This window comes from Bombina bombina, chromosome 5 (genome assembly GCF_027579735.1).
Source record: "Bombina bombina isolate aBomBom1 chromosome 5, aBomBom1.pri, whole genome shotgun sequence".
In the NCBI taxonomy this organism is placed as follows: domain Eukaryota; kingdom Metazoa; phylum Chordata; class Amphibia; order Anura; family Bombinatoridae; genus Bombina; species Bombina bombina.
The window spans coordinates 720607286-720626521 of record NC_069503.1 but is presented as its reverse complement, the minus strand read 5'-3'; the positions used below and the strand labels follow the sequence as shown (position 1 = coordinate 720626521).

At 41.4% G+C, this 19236-nt stretch overlaps 1 protein-coding gene across 2 annotated transcripts in view; it reads right to left on the bottom strand.

Annotated features, from left to right (window-relative positions):
* The window catches only part of SIRT5 (sirtuin 5), a 191870-nt gene that overhangs the window by 137794 nt on the left and 34840 nt on the right, over positions 1-19236 (bottom strand). The gene's annotated exons all lie outside the window — the stretch shown is intronic.

Genomic DNA, 19236 nt, shown 5'->3' with positions numbered 1-19236 from the left:
AAAAGCTGATTAGAAAATATCACCTGAACATCTCTATGTAAAAAAGAAAGATATTTTACCTCAAAAGTTCCTCAGTAGCCACCTCCCATTGTAAAGGATTTCTAAGCAGCATATTAGTGTGTCTGTCCCCGGGACAACTGAAAGGATGAGCTTCGTGCACTCTCATATTATTTCACCAATCAGGTAAAGAAAGCTTACTATGAAATCTCATGAGATCACAGTAAGAGTTCATGACCTCAGCACTGCTGATGCTGATTGGCTGCTGTTCATTTCTTCATTTTTTTTATTTTTTTTACCTGCAGCTGGGAGCAGCTGAGTATAACTTTTTAAACAGAACTTACTCTGCTGAGCTGAGGAGATTGTGAGGTAAAATATCTTCCTTTTTTACATAGAGATTCTCAGGTGATATTTTCCTGTCAGCTTTTTACAGTTATACTGCATCAGTTTCAAGTGATTTAGCATATGAGTATTATGTCCCTTTAAGAGGAGAAAGTGACACACACAATGTTCTGTCATATATATGAAAGAGCAGCAGTTAAACAGGTTAAAAAATAAAACAAAATGTATACTTACCTGATTAATGTCTTTCTTTCTTGACACGGTGAGTCAACGGATCATCATCAATTACTGCTGGGAATATCACTCCTGGACAGCAGGAGGAGGCAAAGAGCACCACAGCAAAGCTGTTAAGTATCACTTCCCTACCCACAATCCCCCAGTCATTCGACCAAAGGGAAAGGAGAGAAAGAAAGGAACACAAGGTGCAGAGGTGCCTGAGGTTTATATAACAAAAACTGTCAGAAAAACAGGGCGGGCCGTGGACTCGCCGTGTAAAGAAATAAATAAATTTATCAGGTAAGCATAAATTTTGTTTTATTTCTAATGACACGGTGAGTCCATGGATCATCATCAATTACTGTTGGGAATCAATAGCCAAGCTAGAGAACACAGATGATAAGGGAGGGACAAGACAGGTAACCTAAACAGAAGGCACCACTGCTTGAAGAACCTTTCTCCCAAAGGAAGCCTCGGCCGAGGCAAAAGTATCAAACTTATAGAATTTGGAAAAAATATGCAAAGATGACCAAGTCGCAGCCTTGCAAATCTGCTCCACAGAAACTTCATTTTTAAAAGCCCAGGAAGAAGAGACAGCCCATGTGGAATGAGCTGTGATTTTCTCAGGAGGTTGCTGATCAGCAGTCTCATATAGGCCAAACGAATTATACTCTTTAACCAGAGTGAAAGAGAAGTAGCCGTAGCTTTCTGACCCTTGCGTTTCCCAGAGAAACAAAGCAGAAGACTGGAGAAAATCCTTAGTCGCCTGTAAATAGAATTTCAACGCACGCACCACATCTAGGTTGTGCAGCAAACACTCCTTATAATGAGGAGGATTAGGACACAAAGAAGGAACAACAGAGGGAGGCGGGGCGAGCGGCTGACCAAGATGGCCGCACATCACTGAAGCTCTCCATGCGAGCTGGGCATAAAAGCTCATAACTGCTGAAAGCCTTGAGCCACTGAAGTATAGGACCCTCATTTAAGCTCCGGAATACTTGCAGAACACCCGGTGCTACTTTGGCTCAGTTTTACCTGATTTTGCTGACGACGCTGGAGCCGCACTTTGCAGACCCACAAGGTCTTTTTACACTGCGCCATGGATTATTGCAGCCAAGCGGTCACTCAGAAGTTTACTTAAAGGGACCCACAAGTTAGACTGGACCAGTCCTTAAAGGAAATAAAGGTGAACTCTATAATTTTGTGCAATTCCAACAGCAAGTTACTGTTCAGCACTCTGAGGTTTTTATCCGTGCAAGCTGCCTGGGTCCATACCAAAAACCCAAAAATATATAGAAAGTTCAAGCTGCAGCAGCACTGTGTAAAAAGATTTTTATTATAGCAATAAAATTAATACAACGTTTCGGACCAACTGTCCTTAATCATGTATAAAAAAAACTGTCCTTATACATGATTAAGGACAGTTGGTCCGAAACAATGTATTAATTTTTTGGCTATAATAAAAATCTTTTTACACAGTGCTGCTGCAGCTTGAACTTTCTATAATTTTGTGCAATGGTAACACTCCATGGTGTGATATATTGACCTGGGTACCTTAACAGCTACTCCCTAAAACCCCAGATTGAGCAGTGATCTAGAACTTTTCTTATATACATTGATCTGAGATGAGATGCAATAATGAAGTAATTGGCAAAATTCATACCGAAGGTATACCTTTCTTCTCTACTCATCTTGCTAGACTTTATTTTTCAGTATGTAACGGACATTTATGCTGAAGTAAATAAAATGTGACAAAGTCTCTGGCACGGTTTACACACATATATTTGAGCTGAGATACAGCATTGAAGTAATTGGCAGAGTTTATACTGAAGGCCTACCTTTGCTCCCTACCTATTTTGCTGGATTTTATTTGGCTATATACAGCAGGACATCTATGCTGAAGTGAATTAAACACTGTAAAACCTCTGTCGAAATTTACAGGTTGGGAGACTGCTTTGTGTCTGGGTTTTAAAATAGTGTACACCCTCCTACTCCCTTTCCCACTGTTCCTGGTAGCAGTGAGTCATATCCAATACCTTTTCCTGTGATTGCTCTGTGAGAGCATTAGCCCTGGGGAGTGGTTTACTACTATAGCAGTTTTGGACTTTCTCCTATAACAGCCATATTTAATATCTCCTCCAAATCCCTTCAGTATGTCACAAAGGAAACTAACCAGGAGTGATAAATCTCAAAAATTACCACCAACAGCCCAGGGAGCTATGAGCTCTTTTTTCAAACAAGCTGATAAGCAAAAACCTAATAAAGACCCTGATATAATGTCAACTTCTCAGGATGAAAGCTCATGTGAGGCCGCAGTGGAGGTACAGCCTAAAACTATTGAAATGGGAAAAAGACGAGATTATCACATATGGCGCTATGGAAGCCCTTATAGAGCAGGTTAAGACTTGTATTAAGAATGAGTGTGCAGGCTTGTAAAAAAAAAAGACATCTCTGACTTGTGCTATAGGGTTGATACTTTAGAGGAACATGAATATGTGTCATCCCCAAAAATTGCAAATCTCTCCTCTAAAGCCTTCCAACATCATCATCGCATGTTAGACTTAGAAGACAAGTTGGACGACTTAGAGAATCGCTCCAGGAGGAGTAACTTGCGATTCAGAGGAATTCCTGAAACTGTGCAAGGAAATGAGATTCAGGACTATCTACAGTCTTTTTTCACAGATCTAATAAAGAACAATTCAGGAACTTTTTCAGACATTATACTTGATAGGGCTCATAGATCCCTACGCCCTAAACCATCTGAAGGCTCACCTCCTCGTGATATCATTGTTCATTTCCAAACTTTTCAACACAGGGAAACTATTTACAATTATTCAAGAAAACAAACATCCAATATGTACCAAGGCCACCGAATACAAGTGTTTCAGGACTTATCCTCAAGGACGCTTCAAAAAAGGAGAGATTTCTCTTTTTCAACATCCCACCTCCGTGCTTTGAAGATTCCATACAGGTGGGGGTTTCCAACCTTAGTTATAGCTGTTAAAAACAGGAAAAAATTTGAATGCCTGATGCCGAGCAATTCTGCCAACAATTAGGAATACCAACGCCAGAATCACAAGAAGCAACTCCACGACCATCAGCATCAACCAGACATGAGGCTTCTAAATCACAGAGGCGACTTTGGGCAGAATCCACAGCACCACAGAATAAAAGAAGACAAACCAATAATAATAATGATGTTGAAGAAGAACCACCTTGAAAAGGGACACGTAACTATATGATATTGTTTCTAATTTCTGAGTTATGCTTGTTTGTGTTGACATGGTTTGGCCGATTAAATTGATAGACTCCCAAAAACTATTTTTAATATAGATCCGAGACCCCTATCTTAAACATTACACCTGTACCAACTTCCTCCTGTATTGTATTATCGCAGTAGCCTTTCCCAAATCTGTTGTTAGGCCTTGTATTAAATGTAAATCTTGAAAAAGAACAGGGTGTTAAATGTCAATAGCATAATATCTTTGTTTTCACTAATCTGATTCTCCTTCTAGGTACCAAAGAGACTATATCTAAATATTGACTGCACCATGTTATGTTAATTTTGTTTGAATTTTTGTTTGAAGGCCTATGTTACCCATATAAATATCGTTGTTGGAATAGGTTTGGTTATAAACTACCCTGAGATTCATATAGGCCTTGTTATATTTACCTAAGGGGGCCCATGAACCCCGCTGCAGACATCCCCAATCCTTTGTAGGTAGTTATACTGCTGCATTAACTCTCTAAACTCAGATTATTGTGAAAATACTTACAACAGCGAGCTCTTACTTTAAATATTACTTGGGGGCAAGGGCCCCTCTCACATTGCAATAATGCTGGAACAGGTTCCAGAATCACTAATACTCTATATACCACAAATGAATATGTTACGCCAAGATGGCACTTTTTAATAGGTAATAGTAAATTTCCCTTTGGCTCTGTTGTATACAATTTGCTTAACTGGTATTGCAGACACAGATAGTCCCCTCCCCGATAGCTAATTGACCGACATTATTATAAATGCTGATAATCTGTCAGAGATTTTGCAATGACTACCTATAGAACTCTCCTAAAGACCTATTCACAAGTTACTGAATATTGAAAGGTTATTTTGTGTTATGAAACTGCTGTATGCTTCCACATTTTCACTACAAGGCATTATGATATTTGGAGTACTTCACCTAGATTAATAATGGTCCACATGTTAATATATAATATTTGCTGCTTTCTTTTTTCTCTCTTCTTTTTTCCTCCTCCTCCAATTTCCTCCATTTTCTATATCCCTTTCCTTCTACTTTTTAGCAAACACATGCCCAGCTTGCCCAAAAGCCTCCACCAACTCTAAGTCAGTTACTTCTTTTAAAGGACTTCTGACATTATAGTAATTTTTCAGAATTAACTTTTTATCTCTTGCATCAACTCACCAACCACTCACTCGTTAACTATACCCTATTTTCACCCTTGCACTTTTAAATTGCTCTCTCTTAGATAGTACATATATTCGTAACATCCACAATGTCCACCCGCTTGTATGAAGGGTCAATTACCATTGCTACCCAGAACGTGAAAGGATTTCTATCAGCTGAAAAACGTTCAATCGCCCTCCATGACTTCCCTAAAAAGAATTTAGATATCATAATGATCCAGGAAACCCACTTTAAGAGGAATCACGAGCCCACACTCATCTAAATATTATGGCAAATATTATTTTAGCTCAGGCCCAACATGACACAATGGGGTTTGTACTCTGATCAAACGCAACACATCATTTGAGCTACTTCAGCAATTTAATGACTCTGAAGGCAGGATCCTGATACTGGTAGGCCTTTACTATGGTAAACCCATTACACTTGCAAACATGTATGCCCCAATTAGACCTACTTCCTGCTTCTTCCTCAAAGTCGTAAACAAATTACTTGACATAGCTAAGGGCCCCATCTTACTAGGTGGAGACTTTAATTTTCCTTCAGATCCCGTACTAGATACATCCACAGGCCATTCTTATCTAAGATATTCACAGATTAAGAACAATAATGCATTACTTCATTCACTCAACCTGTTTGACACATGGAGAACAGTACACACTTCCACCAAAGACTATACCTTTTTTCCCACCCACAACGATCGTATACCAGACTCGACTATATATTTTGTGACCAAGCTTTCCTGACGAATCTCGTTGACTCAAAGATTTCACACACCTCATGGTCAGATCACAGTCTAGTTAAATCTATCTTTAAATGGACAAATAAACCCAGACACAGACTGAATTGGAGACTAAACGAATACATTCTTACAGATAACGAAATCATCGACCAACTAATTAAATATACAGATGAATACTTCTTATTCAATATCTCCTCTGATACAAATGTTGCAAATAATTGGGAGTCCTACAAGTGCTATATTAGGGGGGGTCATTATACAACTAACAGCAAAACTTAAAAAACAGAGATCTGCCCAGTTTGACTCTCTGTCCAGCATTCTCCTAGATAGGGAAAACCTGCATAAAAAAGATCCGAAATCCCTACAAAAACTGACAGAAGTAAAAGAAGCTAGGGATAACCTTAATAAATTTCTAATCGAAAATGCACATATGCGGGCTATGACAACTAACGCAAAATTTTTTGTGGAATCAAATAAGGTGGGAAGAATACTGGCCAGATTTTTGAAAAAGCAGAGACTCACCTCATATATCCACTCTATTAAAAATAACACAGGAGAAACGTACACCAAGAATGAAGATATAATTAATAGCTTTGTCACATACTATACTTCACTGTATAATATTAACAACACAAATGATCAGGAAAAGCAAAACAGGTTGAAATCGTATCTGGACCCAATACATGTTCCATCAATCCCTGAGGAAGATCTGACTATGTTGGACTCCCCCATTTCTTTGCAAGAAATTGCAAATACAATTAAATCCCTTCCAAATAGCAAGTCCACCGGTCCGGATGGTCTCCCTACCAAATTCTACCAATTATTAATAGGTAATATTGGCCCCCACATACAGGAATTATTCCAGTCTATAGATCAAGGACTTACGTTCCCCCAGTCCCTCTTAGACGCAATGATAACAGTGATTCCAAAACCAGATAAGCCTAGGGATATTGTGGGAAACTACAGACCGATTTCTTTATTAAACGTCAATATTAAAATATATGCTAAGATTTTGGCAAACTGCCTCAGCCATATTTTACCGAAGGTTATCCATCTGGACCAGGTTGGTTTTATCAAGGGACGTGAAGCAAAAAGACAATACCACTAGACTACTCCATACAATATACACTTCCCATGATCTAAAAGAGCCCTCTGGTGCTTCTTTCCACCGATGCCGAGAAGGCCTTTGACAGGGTCGACTGGCAGTTTATGTGGTCGGCCCTGTCAAAATTTGGTCTCTCAGACAAATTCTTATCCAGAGTGCAAGCATTATATAATAACCCTCAAGCCTTTATTAAAGTTAATGACACAATTTCACAGGCTTTCCCAATATCTAATGGCACCCGGCAGGGGTGCCCGCTTTCCCCTCTCTTATTCGTCATTACGGTAGAAATCTTAGCCATCCAGATAAGAAACAACCCAAATATTACAGGCATCACTTTTGGCAATATTCAGCAAACATGTCTTCTTTTTGCAGATGACATTATCTTCACTCTGCAAACACCGTTAACCTCCCTACCAGCCTTGATACAAGTCCTGGAGACATATAAACAATTCTCTAATTATTCAATAAATATGGAGAAATCCAGCATTATTCCTCTTCATATAAACTAAGTAGAATTAGACTATATTTTACACAAAACTCCCTTCTCTGTCACAGATACCCTTAGATACCTGGGATTGAATATCCCAAAAAACCCTCAAGATTTGTTCCACGATAATTATATGATACTTCAAACCAATGTTTTCTCCTTACTGCACACATGGCATAAACAAGGTCACCTTTCTTGGACAGGCCAAATAAATACAATAAAAATGATTATAATTCCTAAATATCTATATATATTTCAAGCTCTCCCTATAATAATACCGAAACATTATCTGGGCACCCAATAGAGGATGTTAGAATCTTTTATCTGGGCATATAAAAAGCCAAGAGTGTCACGCAACACCATGTATTTGAGAAGAGAGGAGGGAGGCCTAAATGTTCCAAATTTAACACTGTACCATAAGGCAACACACCTGACACGTATAGTCTCATGGAATCATAATCCCCCTTCCAAAGTATTGATCCAAATAGAAGCAGTCTTACTTAAACAAAGCGGAATGCGAGATATATGCTGGCTTCCTAAATCTCATCGACCTCCCCTGACCAAAGCTAATGAATGTATTAAGGCCACATTAACTGTTTGGGACTCTCTTATCCAACACCCAAATACCCTCTCTACACCAATCTCACCAATGACCCCATTACTGAATAATACCCTTTTTTTTAACCCAGCACCAGTTTAAGTACGAAACTGAGGAAGCTTCCTATAAAAACATGCCTATATTTCTACTTATAGATTCATCCTGAATAAAAGGTAGAACTGTTCTGAGAGATTCAATAGGTTCCCCTTTTCATAGCTGGTTCTCCTACTTCCAAATCCGACAAGCGATTTTAATGGCCCCCATAGAAACGACTGCATTCGTCCACTCAATCCCTTCGAAAAACTATGCCTTACAAAGGATATCCATAAATCCCACCTCTCCATCACACACAAGTTACTAAGAGCTCTACACACAATTAGATTACCCTCCTATACTTCTAAATGGGAAGCTGAGCTCCAGGTTCAGATCCCGAATGACGCTTGGTTACGAGGTTTTTGCATGACTCACTCCTCTTCGACCTCACTCACATTGACTGAACTTAATTATAAAATCATCTCACGTTGATACCTCACACCCCAAAATTTAAATGAAATGTACCCAGGAGCTAACTCTAGCTGTTGGAGGCGTTGTGGTGAAACAGGCACACTCTCTCATATATGGTGGTCCTGCAATAAACTATCAAATATTTGGGCCCAAGTTGAGCGTTGCATTAACCTTACTTTAAGCACACAGCTTTCTCTCTCAGCATCAATGATTTTACTAAATCAAGTCCCTAGACTGCAGTGTATTTATTGCAAAAAACTTCTACAATTGATGCTCACATGTGCCAAACGTATTATACCTAGACTTTGGAAACAAACACCCCCCCACACACTTTTAACCAGTGGGTAATTGAGGTAACACATACATTATCAATGGAAAAGAGATATTATTGTTTTTTAGGGAAGAAAGACTTTATATTAGATATTATTTTTCTGTGGGAACAGAGAATGTCATGAACCTATAGAGGTATCCCTTCAACACTCGTACAACGCTAGATCTGATAATTATCCTGGACACATTTTACTATCTTCAACTAAATTAAGTGCAAGGTGGTTCTGCTATATCATTCCCCTTTTTTTTTTTTTTTTTAGCCCCTTTATCTCCGATCCCCTTGATCCTTTTTCTGATCCCCTTCTCCCTTCCTCCCTCCTCACCCCTCCCCCTTTTTAATCACTCTTACTGAAGCGATTAGTAAAGAAATGCAGTGAATTTATTTGTAGATGTATATTTACTGGTCTCTGCTATCTATTTTTCTGTATGTGTTAATTGTAAAACTGTCAATAAACACTATTTAAAAGAAAAAAAGAAGGAACAACAATTTCCTGATTAATATTCCTATCCGAAACCACTTTAGGAAGGAAACCTAACTTAGTACACAGAACCACCTTATCCGAATGAAAGATAAGGTAAGGGGATTCACACTGCAACACAGAGTTCAGAAACTCTTTGAGCAGAAGAAATTGCAACAAGAAACAAAACTTTCCCTGATAACATGATAGCATGGGCTCAAACGGAGCCTGCTGAGGAACTTTAAGAACATGGTTAATACTCCAGGGAGGAGCAACAGGTTTAAACACAGGCCCGATTCTGACCAAGGCCTGACAGAATGATTGCACATCTGGCACATCCGCCAGATAATTATGCAATAAAATAGACAAGGCAGATATATTTGAACCTTCAAAGTACTCGCAGACAAACCCTTCTCCAGACCTTCCTGGAGAAAGGACAACATCCTAGGGATTCTTACTCTACTCCACGAGAAACCCTTGGATTCACACCAGTACAGATATTTACGCCATATCTTATGGTAAATCCTTCTAGTCACAGGCTTACGAGTCTGGATCAAGGTCTCAATGACCAACTCAGAAAAACCTGTGCTTAGATAAAATTAAGCGTCCAATCTCCAAGCAGTCAGCTTCAGAGAAACGAGATTTGGATGAAGGAAGGGCCCTTGAAGTAGAAGGTCCTTCCTCAGTGGAAGTCTCCAAGGTGGAAGAGATCACATCTCCACTAGGTCTGCATACCAGATCCTTTGAGGCCACACCGGTGCAATGAGAATCACCAACGCCCTCTCCTGTTTGATTCAAGCAATGACCCGTGGAAGGAGAGCGAACAAAGGAAACAGGTACGCTAGACTGAAATTCCAAGGAACCGCCAAAGCATCTATCAATACAGCCTGTGGATCCCTTGACCTCGACCCGTACTACGGAGTTTGGCATTGTGTCGAGATGCCATGAGATCCAGCTCCGGCTTCCCCCACTTGAGGGTCAAGCTGGAAAACACCTCCGGATGGAATTCCCACTCCCCGGGATGAAAAGTCTGTCGGCTCAGAAAATCCGCTTCCCAATTGTCCACTCCTGGAATGTGGATAGCAGATAGAACGCAGGTGTGGGTCTCCGCCCACTGAATTCTGGCCACCTCTTTCATGGCCAAAGAACTCCAAGTTCCTCCCTGGTGGTTGATGTAAGCCACTGATGTTATGTAAACCGGGGTGAAATTAACCGAGGCCAGGCCAGTAGAGCATTGAAGATCGCTCTCAGCTCTAGGATGTTTATGGGGAGAACTAATTCCTCCCAAGTCCATAGACCCTGAGCTTTCGATGAGCCCCAGACTGCTCCCCAACCGAGCAGGGCTGGCATCCATGGTCACAATCAACCAGGAAGGTCTTTGAAAGCAAGTTCCCTGGGAACGGTGATCCTGAGACAACCACCATGGAAGTTATTCCCTTGTCGCCTAATCCAGATGTATTTGCGGAGTCCCCGTTCTATTGCCTGAGCATGCATAACTGCAGAGGTCTGAGGTGGAACCGAGCAAACGGAATGATGTCCATGGCAGCTACCATCAGACCAATTACCTCCATATATTGAGCCACTGACAGCCGAAGAGATGACTGAAGGGTAAGGCAAGAGTCGAAAATCTTTGTCTTTCTGACCTCTGTCAGAAATATCTTTATTGATAGGGAGTGTATTATGGTCTTTAAGAATACTACCCTTGTAGCCGGAACCAAGGAACTTTTACCCAGATTCACCTTCCAACTGTTGGAGCCAAGAAAAGACAACAAGATCTCTGTATGAGAGTTTGCTTGTTGAAAAGACGGCGTCTAAACAAGAATGTTGTCCAGATATGGCGCCACAGCAATGCCCTGCGACCTGATAACCGCCAACAGAGCACCCAGAACTTTTGAAAAAATTCTGGGAGCTGTGGCAAGGCTGAATGGAAGAGTCACAAACTGGAAGTGTTTGTCCAGAAAAGCGAATCTCAGAAACTTGTGATGGTCCTTGTGGATGGGAACATGAAGATATGCATCCTTTAGATCCATGGTTGTCATAAACTGCCCCTCCTGATCTTGAAGGATGGTACTCTTAGAAACTTGCTTAGACATTTGAGGTCTAAAATTAGTCAGAAAGTTCACTTTTTCTTTTGAACCACAAACAAACAGATTGGAGTAGAATCCCTGACCCTGTTCCAGTATTGGAACTGGAACTATTACTCCCAGAGCAGACAGATCCTCGACACAGTTTAAGAACGCCTCTCTTTTTATCTGGTCTACAGATAATCTTGAGAGGAGGAACCTGCCTCTGGGAGGAAAGGTCTTCCAATCTAGTTTGTATCCCTGGGATACGATGTCCACAGCCCAGGGATCCGGAACATCCCGAATCCAAGCCTGAGCGTATAAAGAAAGTCTGCCACCTACAGGATCCGCTCCCGGATCGGGGCAGGCCCTTTATGCTGACTTTGAGTCATTTGCAGGCTTCTTAGATTACTTCCCCTTGTTCCAGGACTGACTGGACTTCCAGGAAGGCTTGGACTATTCCTGCTTGGAAGAGGGGGAGGGGGGGTTTATTTCGGAAGGAACAAAAATTACTCTGACGCCCTTTCTGTTTATTTCTCTTATCCTGAGGGAGAAAATGTCCTTTTCCTCCAAACAAGGTCTTACCCTTGAAAGGAATCGCCAAATGTTTGGATTTAGATTAAACATCCGTGGACCAAAGCTTCAACCATAGAGCCCTGCGAGCTAGTACAGCAAAACCAGATATTTTTTCTCCCAACTTGATGACTTGCAAGGAAGCATCCGTAATAAAGATATTGGCTTACTTAAGAGCCTTAATACTGTCCTGAATCTCCTCAAGAGGAGTATCTGTCTGAATAGAATCAGACAATGCATCAAACCAGTAAGCAGCAGCACTAGTGACAGTGGCAATACATACCACAGGCTGCCATTGGAGACCCTGGTGAACATACATCTTCTTAGTAAGGCCTCCAACTTCTTATCCATTGGATCCTCAAAAGAACAAATCTCCTCTATGGGAATAGAGGTCCTCTTAGCTAAGGTGGAAATCACTCCTTCTACTTTAGGAACCGTCTGCCACGAATCCTTAATGGAATCAGCTATAGGAAACATCTTACTGAAAATAGGAGATGGAGAAAAAGGAATACCAGGTCTCTCCTACTCCCATGCAATAATCTCTGTTGCACGGTCTGGAACAGGGAAAACCTCCACCGTGGAGGGAACATCAAAGTATTTGTTCATCTTACTGGACTTCTTAGGATTGACCACGACCTTCATGTCGGAGTCGTACAAGGTAGCCAATACCTCCTTAAGAAGCATACAGAGGTGTTTTAGCTTGAATCTTAAAAATACCACTGCAGCATCAGAGGAAGGAATTATACTATCTGAATCTGAGATCTCACCCTCAGACGCTACCGAAGTATCTTTGTCCTCAGACTTCTGAGACGAACTACCCTGGGTAGCCACAACCAGATCAGAAACCTTATTTACTGAATCCTTACGTTTCTTTTTACAGCCCTTTTGTAACATGGGAAAAGTAGATAATGCGTCAGATACCCGAGTAGCAATGTCCTGCAAAGAAAATCCTGCCGGATTGTGAGAGGAAACGCAGGGCACTGCCTGTGGAGACTGAACAGATTGGGACGCCTGAGGAGAAAGCTGCAGCATAACTACTTCAGGAGACCCCTGAACAGCATCCGCTTGAATTAATGGTGGCTCAAAATCAAAAATCTTTTCGCTTTAAAACTTAAAGGATTACTTTCTGTTATAATTTTTAAAGACAAACAACTAACATATTAAAGTTAATAAACATTAATTAAAACCTACTGACCTATATTTTCTCCAAAATGAAGTTTCATAACGTTATAAAAGTTATATCTTTTATTCCCCGATGATGTCACGTTATCCTGCCCACTATTTTCAGCACTGTGTGTTCAAAATACTTAAACCAATGAAATTGTGTTTAAAGCGCCATTTTGAAACCTAGGTATTGTAAACGGATTGGTACAGAGCAAAGGATACCCACGGAGTGGGTTTGGAAAACAATTAAATTTGCAGACAAGATTTCTGATATACGGTAGAGATATGATAATGAAATGCTATTGATAAAAAGTGTATTTGGGGTAGTTAGTTAGTAACAGGCATAGAAAATATTTACTTACAGTGGCCCTTTAAAGTTCTCTCTATACAAGAGGAACAAAAAGGAACTGGGGTTCCACCTGAGCATCATAACAAAGATGATAAGTAACAGTCTGTAAGGCTTCTTGGTCCATCTTATTAAAATTGACAAAGGCAAAAATATATATTTAATTTATTTTAACTTAATGAAAAATACTGTGCCTTTAAATATTGTTTAAATATTTTCACAACACGCTAGCCTTTTAAAGAACCCCAGGCACCTACTTGTCCTGAAGCCTGACTGATATTTCCAACGATCCAATCTCGCAACGGCAGCACTAAAACGGAACTGACAACTGCGTCATACACAGCAGCCGACAGAGCCCCAGAAAGTGCGCCAATAGGATTACCCGCTCCCTAGCAGGGAACCTCCCCCTTTTAGACAAGAGCAGACTCACAGTATAATGGAGCCGAGTCCACACGCTAATAAAATAAAAAAACAAACTATGCAAATCACACAAACCGGAACCTAACCGGAGTGTAATATTGACCCAGAAAAAAAAATAATTTGTAAATACTTGAATAAGGATATGTAACTTTTTTTTGGCTTTTGTTTAAAAAAAAAAAAAAAACAGCAAAAAAAGTTTTGAGAGCTACTTGTTGCTCACACACACACAATTAAAAACACACAGTGTGTGTGTATGTGTATGTGTATGTATATATATATATATATATATATATATATATATATATATTTATATTAACTTATGTTGAAGCAAATATAGATTAAATAATAATGCTAGAGAGAGGAGGCTGATATATTTCCAGTAGCACCAATGAGTACTGTGTCTTTAAAAATCTTTAAGTACATTTAAGTACATTGTAAGTACATGCCTCCCAATGTTGGTAGGTTACCAGCTCTTATGTTAATAGGCTACTATAGATGTCAGTCAAGCATGTTATGATGTCACAATGCCAGAACGTTAGTTGCCAAGAGAAATAGCATCTAATCCTTATTTTACAACTACCGATTAGGAATTTCAAGTATATTCAGAAACCAAATATGATTTGTACTTGCCGCTTATGAGTCTTTGCTAGATCCGCATATTATATGCGTGCCATTTTACTGAGAATGGAGTGCAAATGGATTTATTTATTAAACTATGTTAAACTATATGGAATGAATGATAACAACTATAATGTATACTTATAACGTGTCAATAGATACACACATATCACATGTAGGTAGAAAACATAATCATTTATGCTTACCTGATAAATTTATTTCTCTTGTAGTGTATTCAGTCCACGGGTCATCCATTACTTATGGGATATATTCCCTTCCCAATAGGAAGTTGCAAGAGGATCACCCAAAGCAGAGCTGCTATATAGCTCCTCCCCTCACATGTCATATCCAGTCATTCGACCGAAACAAGACAAGAAAGGAGAAACCATAGGGTGCAGTGGTGACTGGAGTTTTAATTAAAATTTAGATCTGCCTTAAAAAAGACAGGGCGGGCCGTGGACTGAATACACTACAAGAGAAATAAATTTATCAGGTAAGCATAAATTATGTTTTCTCTTGTTAAGTGTATTCAGTCCACGGGTCATCCATTACTTATGGGATACCAATACCAAAGCTAAAGTACACGGATGATGGGAGGGACAAGGCAGGAACTTAAACGGAAGGAACCACTGCCTGTAGAACCTTTCTCCCAAAAACAGCCTCCGAAGAAGCAAAAGTGTCAAATTTGTAAAATTTTGAAAAGGTGTGAAGCGAAGACCAAGTCGCAGCCTTGCAAATCTGTTCAACAGAGGCCTCATTCTTAAAGGCCCAGGTGGAAGCCACAGCTCTAGTGGAATGAGCTGTAATTCTTTCAGGGGGCTGCTGTCCAGCAGTCTCATAGGCTAAACGTATTATGCTACGAAGCCAAAAGGAGAGAGAGGTTGCCGAAGCTTTTTGACCTCTCCTCTGTCCAGAGTAAACGACAAACAGGGAAGAATTTGACGAAAATCTTTAGTTGCCTTTAAATAGAACTTCAGGGCACGGACTACGTCCAGATTATGCAAAAGTCGTTCCTTCTTTGAAGAAGGATTAGGACATAATGATGGAACAACAATCTCCTGATTGATATTCCTGTTAGAAACTACCTTAGGTAAAAACCCAGGTTTAGTACGCAGAACTACCTTGTCTGAATGGAAAATCAGATAAGGAGAATCACAATGTAAGGCAGATAACTCAGAGACTCTTCGAGCCGAGGAAATAGCCATCAAAAACAGAACTTTCCAAGATAAAAGCTTAATATCAATGGAATGAAGGGGTTCAAACGGAACACCTTGAAGAACTTTAAGAACTAAGTTTAAGCTCCATGGCGGAGCAACAGTCTTAAACACAGGCTTAATCCTAGCCAAAGCCTGACAAAAATCCTGGACGTCTGGAACTTCTGCCAGACGTTTGTGTAAGAGAATAGACAGAGCAGAAATCTGTCCCTTTAACGAACTAGCAGATAAGCCCTTTTCTAAACCCTCTTGTAGAAAGGACAATATCCTAGGAATCCTAACCTTACTCCATGAGTAACTCTTGGATTCGCACCAATATAAATATTTACGCCATATCTTATGGTAAATTTTTCTGGTAACAGGCTTCCGTGCCTGTATTAAGGGATCAATAACTGACTCCGAGAAGCCACGCTTTGATTGGATCAAGCGTTCAATCTCCATGCAGTCAGCCTCAGAGAAATTAGATTTGGATGGTTGAAAGGACCTTGTATTAGAAGGTCCTGCCTCAGAGGCAGGGACCATGGTGGACAGGACGACATGTCCACTAGGTCTGCATACCAGGTCCTGCGTGGCCACGCAGGCGCTATCAGAATCACCGATGCTCTCTCCTGTTTAATCTTGGCAATCAGTCGAGGCAGCAGCGGAAACGGTGGAAAACATAAGCCATGTTGAAAACCCAAGGGGCTGCTAGAGCATCTATCAGCGCCGCTCCCGGGTCCCTGGACCTGGATCCGTAACGAGGAAGCTTGGCGTTCTGGCGAGACGCCATGAGATCCAGTTCTGGTTTGCCCCAACGATGAACCAGCTGACTGAACACCTCAGGATGAAGTTCCCACTCCCCCGGATGATAAGTCTGGCGACTTAGAAAGTCCGCCTCCCAGTTCTCCACGCCTGGGATGTAAATCGCTGACAGGTGGCAAGAGTGAGACTCTGCCCAGCGAATTATCCTTGAGACTTCTAACATTGCTAGGGAACTCCTGGTTCCCCCTTGATGGTTGATGTAAGCCACAGTCGTGATGTTGTCCGACTGAAATCTGATGAACCTCAGTGTTGCTAACTGAGGCCAAGCTAGAAGAGCATTGAATATTGCTCTTAACTCCAGAATATTTATTGGGAGGAGTTTCTCCTCCTGAGTCCACGATCCCTGAGCCTTCAGGGAGTTCCAGACTGCGCCCCAACCTAGAAGGCTGGCATCTGTTGTTACAATCATCCAATCTGGCCTGCGAAAGGTCATACCCTTGGACAGATGGACCCGAGAAAGCCACCAGAGAAGAGAATCTCTGGTCTCTTGATCCAGATTTAGTAGAGGGGACAAATCTGTGTAATCCCCATTCCACTGACTTAGCATGCATAATTGCAGCGGTCTGAGATGCAGGCGCGCAAATGGCACTATGTCCATTGCCGCTACCATTAAGCCGATTACTTCCATGCACTGAGCCACAGACGGGCGTGGAATGGAATGAAGGACACGGCAAGCATTTAGAAGTTTTGATAACCTGGACTCCGTCAGGTAAATTTTCATCTCTACAGAATCTATAAGAGTCCCTAGGAAGGAGACTCTTGTGAGTGGTAATAGAGAACTCTTTTCCACGTTCACCTTCCACCCATGCGACCTCAGAAATGCCAGAACTATCTCTGTTTGAGACTTGGCAATTTGAAAACTTGACGCTTGTATCAGAATGTCGTCTAGATACGGAGCCACCGCTATGCCTCGCGGTCTTAGAACCGCCAGAAGTGAGCCCAGAACCTTTGTAAAAATCCTCGGGGCCGTAGCTAATCCGAAGGGAAGAGCTACAAACTGGTAATGCCTGTCTAGAAAGGCAAATCTTAGGTACCGATAATGATCTTTGTGAATCGGTATGTGAAGGTAGGCATCCTTTAAGTCCACTGTGGTCATGTACTGACCCTCTTGAATCATGGGTAGGATGGTTCGAATAGTTTCCATTTTGAATGATGGAACTCTGAGGAATTTGTTTAAGATCTTTAAGTCCAAGATTGGTCTGAAGGTTCCCTCTTTCTTGGGAACCACAAACAGATATGAGTAAAATCCTTGCCCTTGTTCCGTCCGCGGAACTGGGTGGATCACCCCCATTACTAGGAGGTCTTGTACACAGCGTAGAAATGCCTCTTTCTTTATTTGGTTTGCTGATAACCTTGAAAGATGAAATCTCCCTTGTGGAGGAGAAGCTTTGAAGTCCAGAAGATATCCCTGAGATATGATCTCCAACGCCCAGGGATCCTGGACATCTCTTGTCCACGCCTGGGCGAAGAGAGAAAGTCTGCCCCCTACTAGATCCGTTTCCGGATAGGGGGCCATCCCTTCATGCTGTCTTAGGGGCAGTAGTAGGTTTTCTGGCCTGCTTGCCCTTGTTCCATGACTGGTTAGTTTTCCAGGCCTGTCTGTAACGAGCAACAGTTCCTTCCTGTTTTGGAGCGGAGGAAGTTGATGCTGCTCCTGCCTTGAAGTTTCGAAAGGCACGAAAATTAGACTGTTAGGCCTTTGATTTGGCCCTGTCCTGAGGAAGAGTATGACCCTTACCTCCAGTAATGTCAGCGATAATTTCTTTCAAGCCGGGCCCGAATAAGGTTTGCCCCTTGAAAGGAATATTAAGCAATTTAGATGTCACGTCAGCTGACCAGGACTTAAGCCATAGCGCTCTGCGCGCCTGGATGGCGAATCCGGAGTTCTTAGCCGTTAGTTTAGTTAAATGTACAATGGCATCAGAAACAAATGCATTAGCTAGCTTAAGTGCTTTAAGCTTGTCCATAATTTCATCCAATGGAGCTGTGTGAATGGCCTCTTCTAGAGACTCAAACCAGAATGCCGCAGCAGTGACAGGCGCAATGCATGCAAGGGGCTGTAAGATAAAACCTTGTTGAACAAACATTTTCTTAAGGTAACCTTCTAATTTTTTATCCATTGGATCTGAAAAAGCACAACTATCCTCCACCGGGATAGTGGTACGCTTAGCTAAAGTAGAAACTGCTCCCTCCACCTTAGGGACCGTCTGCCATAAGACCCGTGTAGTGGCGTCTATTGGAAACATTTTCCTAAATATAGGAGGTGGGGAAAAGGGCACACCGGGTCTATCCCACTCCTTGCTAATAATTTCTGTAAGCCTTTTAGGTATAGGAAAAACGTCAGTACACACCGGCACCGCATAGTATCTATCCAGCCTACATAAATTCTCTGGAATTGCAACTGTGTTAGTCATTCAGAGCCGCTAAAACCTCCCCTAGCAATACACGGAGGTTCTCAAGCTTAAATTTAAAATTAGAGATCTCTGAATCCGGTTTCCCTGGATCAGATCCGTCACCCACAGAATGAAGCTCTCCGTCCTCATGTTCTGCAAACTGTGACGCAGTATCGGACATGGCTCTCACAGTACCAGCGCGCTCTGTCCTTATCCCAGAGCAATCGCGCTTGCCTCTTAATTCTGGCAATTTAGATAATACTTCTGTCAAGGTATTATTCATAATAGTAGCCATGTCTTGTAAAGTGATTTGTATGGGCGTCTCTGATGTACTTGGCGCCACAATATCACGCGCCTCCTGAGCGGGAGGCGAAGGTACTGACACGTGAGGAGAGTTAGTCGGCATAACTTCCCCCTCGTTGTCTGGTGATAATTCCT